Source organism: Tupaia chinensis, unplaced genomic scaffold, assembly GCF_000334495.1.
Source record: "Tupaia chinensis unplaced genomic scaffold, TupChi_1.0 Scaffold000315_1, whole genome shotgun sequence".
Lineage (NCBI taxonomy): Eukaryota > Metazoa > Chordata > Mammalia > Scandentia > Tupaiidae > Tupaia > Tupaia belangeri.
The window spans coordinates 2,590,086-2,595,434 of record NW_006159808.1 but is presented as its reverse complement, the minus strand read 5'-3'; the positions used below and the strand labels follow the sequence as shown (position 1 = coordinate 2,595,434).

Here is a 5,349-nt window from a genome sequence, read left to right as displayed (position 1 = left end):
CGCCCCCCGCCTACGGCCGTCGGCAGGCCCGGCGCGCTTTAGGGGCCTGCGTTTGCTAAGCCTCGACCCGTTGGGAATCGCCCAGCCCGCGCGCCCGCCCGCCCGGCCCACCTTGTTTACCTCGGCCACGTGGACTGGAGGCGACAGGGCGTCCCGCTCCGACGGGCGCCGCTCCCCGACGCGGCCTGCGCTGGGGGAAACGAGCCCCGGGCTCGCTGGCTCCGCAAGTGCGTCGACTTGGAAGAAATTTCCGCCCGTACAATTAAGAGATGAAGAACCGGACCCAGACAAGGCTCAGTTGCGCGTCAGGGGCGCTCGGCCCTCCCGGACGGCCCGGAACGCTCAGCTTTGCCACTGACCGAAGTTGGTCGCTTTCCTTGCGGAGTAGATGTGCTTCTCTTTTAAGCGCTTTTTCTGATCAGCAACTTTTTTATCTGAAGATGAGATAAAGAGCAAAGCCCATAGGAGCGCTCTCTCTTAGTAGTTTTCAGAACACGCCCTCCACCTTTACGCAGTTATCACGGTCGGGGCATTCAAATGTTAAGTAGGTATTTTGGACACACCTTTTATGGGATCACTGTATTTTCATCTTAATACTCTTAGGCCCACACTAGCTATCCTATGTAGTCCATTTTTTCCTTCTATTTTTTTTCTTTTTTTGGTCAATTTCTTTTAGAAGTGAAGCCCTTTCCCCAATTTTGTGAAATCGGAATATTTCCTCTTTGAGAACTGTTAAAAAGGGGAACTCTTTTTCGTGTGTCACATTGTTTCCCAGAATGTTTAAAGTATGTTCTAATCAAACATAGTGTATTCCATTTCGAAAGAAAGTTGACTCAGATTTCTGGTTTTACATAGGCTCAGCAAAATCGTTCATTTCCCCCTAAGCCTTTAGTGTGAGATACAGTCCCACCCTTTCTAGCTGTGCGTCCATGTATCACTCCGGCCTGGGCCACTGTTAATGAACTTGAAAACCTAAGCTGTTAGCAAGGTTCCTTGTGATGCCTTCAAGTGCAGGAAGCCAGGTTCTCCAAAGACCATGGGTGTCGCTTTCTGCAGCTCCATATTGTAGAGTTCTTCCAAGCGTGGGCTTTGGCCTGACACTTGAGTAGATCCTGACTCCACTTCTTATGGATGGTGTAACTTCGAGCTTGCTACTTTTTCTGTATCAGTTTCTTCATCTGTTAAACAGGCTGTAAAGCAGCGGAGTTTTCGTGAGGCTTAAATAAGACACTAGGCATGCTCCCGGGTAGCTATTACCAGGGCCAGTCATAAACCACCTACTTCAAGGACTTTTTCCTGACTGACCATAGAAACATATAACTGATTATATGGCTTCTTACACTTAATAATATATGGAAAGTACATTCATATGTGTTTGAAATAAGTACCTGCAGTTCCTTTAGATATTTATATTGTGTCTGGGAAAGCGATCTTTAAGGTCACCTTCTCATTTCATCTTCTGAAACCTCTCCGTGCTGGAACAGGTGCCTCTTGCCTGTCGGGATCGTGTTTGGTGTGCAGCTGGTTCAACAGGCCCTGAACATTTTCTTGCCAGCTTCTTTCTCTGCACCCCCGTCCTACCCTTAACCACCATGGCATGTGTTAATTTCAGAGAAAATGCGTTAGTTCTTTGACTACTGTGAATTTTCAACAGCAAAAGGAAGTAAAATTCCAAAGGTCTCCAAGAGTAAAATATTTCAAATTTTGTTTTCTTGATTTTATTTTTTAAAAAACTTCTTTCTAAATTGCTATTTCTGGGAAAGAAAGCTCTCCGTGCAAATTGGTTTTCACAATTGGGACATTAGTGCACATTTGTACTGATAATTCTGAGCCAGCTTTTATTAATTGTGTACATTCTTGAGATTTCTCCTCCCATAGGTGTGGATAATATATTTTTAAAAGATAATTTGCTGTTTTAACAGCAGCCAATTGTTACTAAATTCCTTACTGGGTTTTTCCCCTCAAACTAGAAATAGCAGTGCTGCTTCCACAGAAAATTCTTTGCCTCCTTAACAGAAGGGAAAGAAAAAAAAAAAAAAAAGAAGACTAATAGAACGAGTCCCACGACATGCTACTTGGGTAGAAAACTGGCCAATTGGCCTGGGCACCTGCTGTCTATGGCAGTTCTCAGTCTCCCAGCCCTGGAAGGGTGGAGCAGCTTCCTGTTTGCTGCTGCCCATTCAAACCCTGACATCAACAGTTGGCTTTACAATGCAAAAACATCTTTGTATTGTACAGGACTAACAAAAAGAGGACTAGATGGAGTCTTCCTTTTCTCCCCACGTGCAGAATGGGGAATTTTCTGTTCAGACTGCGTTTTCTCTTTAGCAGGGAGAAGTAGCGTGACCCGTACTGCTTTGGAAGAATCATAGTCGTTTAACAAAAACATTAAATCATGGCCTGGGGTCTCCCATCTCTGAAAATGTGTTTCTAAAGTGTAACATGATGAAGAACCTCTGTGTGCTTAAAAGACGGTTGACCTTCAGACAGCCTAGCAGTCATCCTGAGAAGAGGCGTCCTTGTTTCTCTAGGTGGGTGGCATCGTTGCACACCATGGGAAGGTGCTTATTTAACACAAACAGAATGCTAATTCAAAACAATCCTAAATGGATCAAACATTTAGCTGTATTGCCTTAACTTACTGATATATGTATACTGATTGGCCGGTAGGATGTGCCCAGGCACCTGAGAGACAAGAGGGAGAAAGCATCGCCCAGTGGGGTGTGCCCTTTCCCCCTCACTTCTCTACCCAGCAGGGTTTTGGCGCATGCGCATACACCCAAAGTGTTTTTCAAGCCAGGATTTGAATCGTGGTCAGTCATTTGGGATCTGACATTCTCAACCACTAGGCCACAGAGCTGGTCCACTTGTTGATTATAAATCAATAATTTTAATTAATACTAAAAACCATTATTGTAAAAATAATCATCATAATACTATTATGATAGGAATAGGAATCAGGAATCATGATATTATGAGGGTCTTTAGAATCTTTCTTTTAATCTCTTTTTTCTGTTTTATGCAGAGGGTGTGCCACATGAGCACGTGTGTGAATGTGCACGTGTGCGTGTGCGTGTGCGTGTGCAGTCAGACAGCGAGAAGCACACCACCGACAGGGCCTGTCCCACGGCAGTCCTTTCCTTCCAGCTCTCCATCCTGCTAGAGTCCTGGGAAACTCGCAGAGCTGTACTCAACGCCTGGTCGGCTGTGTGGGACCTGGCTTCCTCTGCCCAGCACTGAACCACGTACTCTGTTCCTGACCTTTTTTCATCAAATAATCTCTCTTTACACAATTTGGAAATTTAAAGTAGGTATAGTCCGTGGGGACAACTGGTGGCATGGTGGTTAAGGTGGCTAGATCCCACATGGCCAACTGCATGGTTCAAGTCCTGAACCTGGTGGCTTGAAAAACACACCAGGCATTTCTGCGTGCCTGTCCAGCATTCTGGGAGGAGAAGAGCAGGAGCAGGAGTTACAGCATGACTCCTCCTGTGAGAGGTGCTCTCTTGCTCACCCTCTCTTTCTTTGCTGCAAGTTCATTCACTTTCTAGTAAACAAACAATCAAAAACCCCAAAAAACAAAAAACTATATATATATATATATATATATACACACACACACACACACACACACACACACACACCCCTAAAAGACTCAACTCAGGGGCTATGCAATGTGTGTACTAATTTAATATGGTTGAAGTAAAGTATCAGATAAAACCGATGAAACTCAAAGCTTCCATCCTGTTAGAACATTGCCAAAGGCATTATAAAAGAATATTAAAATCTTCAGTGGGACAAAGGTCACATAGTCCCTTCAGAGGTATTACAAATATGCTGCTAATACCAATCCCCCGTTTTGTTTTTTTCTTTTTGCCATAGAGCATGTACACCTCCTGAAGAGAGACAGAGAGAGGGAAAGTGAGAAAACACCCCCCAGGGAGTAAGGCCATGACGAACCCCTTCTCCTCCATTCTCCTCCTTGAATTTTTGGCATGCACGCGACATGCTCAGTGTGATTTTCAAGCCACCAGGTCTGGGACTCAAACCATGGTTGGCTATGTGGGAGTCCAGTTCCTTAACCACCATGCCACCTGCTGGCTCCCCAACCCATCATATTTTGAGAAACATTTTTTTCTCTTTGTAAATTCTGCCTTTACAATTCAATAACCACTCTTGTTATTCTCATTTAAATTTGGTAACTCACTTCATTTTGACAGCAATTTTTCAACTTTAAAGATTAATTTCTATTAATTAATAAATTTTGGTCTGGCTCTGGGGCCTGGTGGTTAAGCGAGACGGACCTCACTCACATGACTGCCTGCGTGGTTTGAATTCTGACTGACAGCTTGAAGAACAGGCCAGGCACATGTTCATGCATGTCAAAAATCCCAAGGATGGGGACTAGCAGTTAGCGTAATGGCTATGTCGCTGGACTCCCATGTAGCCGACCGCGGTTTGAGTCCCGGATCTGGTGGCTAAAACTCATGCTGGGCGCATGTGAGTGCATGCCCCAGATCCCAAGAGGAGAATGGAGGAGAAGGGATTGCAGCGTGGCCACCCCCCCTAGGGAGTGATTTCTCTCTTTCTATCGCTCCTCTCTGTCTTTCTGGCCAGCACATGCACCCTATAGCAAAAAATCTTTCAAAAAAAAAAAAAAAAATCCCAAGGAGGAATGAGGAGAAGAGATTGAGAGGTGATCGCTTTTCTTTTGGGGGTGCTTTCTCCTCTCCTTTTCTCTCTGTCTCTTTCTCTGATGAGTGCATACATTTAAACATAAATAAATAAAATAAAACCAAAAAAATAAATTTTAACTATTAGTAATTGCCTCAGCAATATTTCACATTTATATAGAATTTTATAGTTTTTTAATTATTTCATGTATACCATTATGATTTAATATTAAAAATTATATGCCATATGGGGCCAGTAGGTGGCATGGTGGGTAAGGCCCTGGAATTCCCACATGGCCAACCATGATTTGTGTTCTGTACCTGGAGGCTGGCTTTCTCTCTCTCTCTCTCTCTGGCAAAACTCATGTGAAAAGAAAGAAAGAAAAATAATTCTTTAAAAAAATCACATGCCATATTCAAAGTGGCATTTACTATCCCATGATATAAATATGAAAAGTGAGGTTAAGTGACCTGGTCAGGATCAGGCAGCCTGTGACTCGCGGAGTGGCCCTCGAACCTAGTGGACAGTGCAGCGGTTAAGTACTGCCCCAGGAAGCCAGATCCCACATGGCCAGCCAGGGCTGCAGTCCCAGCTCTGGCAGCTTGAGCGCGTGCACCTAAGATCTTGATAGGATAGAGGAAAGGATTAGAGACTGTGGCATGACCAGACCTGCCG

At 44.4% G+C, this 5,349-nt stretch overlaps 1 protein-coding gene and 1 long non-coding RNA gene across 3 annotated transcripts in view; one reads left to right on the top strand and one right to left on the bottom strand.

The window, feature by feature from the left end:
* Positions 1-688, bottom strand: part of TET2 (tet methylcytosine dioxygenase 2) — a 100,239-nt gene extending 99,551 nt beyond the window's left edge. Inside the window, exon 1 of the mRNA XM_027772921.1 lies at positions 121-688. The gene's annotated coding sequence lies outside the window, so the exon portion shown is untranslated. The remainder of the gene's footprint in view (positions 1-120) is intronic.
* Positions 1-5,349, top strand: part of LOC102475788 (uncharacterized) — a 9,932-nt gene that overhangs the window by 1,842 nt on the left and 2,741 nt on the right. The window contains exons 2-3 of one of the 2 annotated variants that reach the window (XR_003549813.1): positions 2,329-2,531; positions 3,026-3,307. This is a non-coding gene — a long non-coding RNA (uncharacterized LOC102475788). The remainder of the gene's footprint in view (positions 1-2,328; positions 2,532-3,025; positions 3,308-5,349) is intronic. The other variant, XR_334950.3, reaches the window with a different exon arrangement.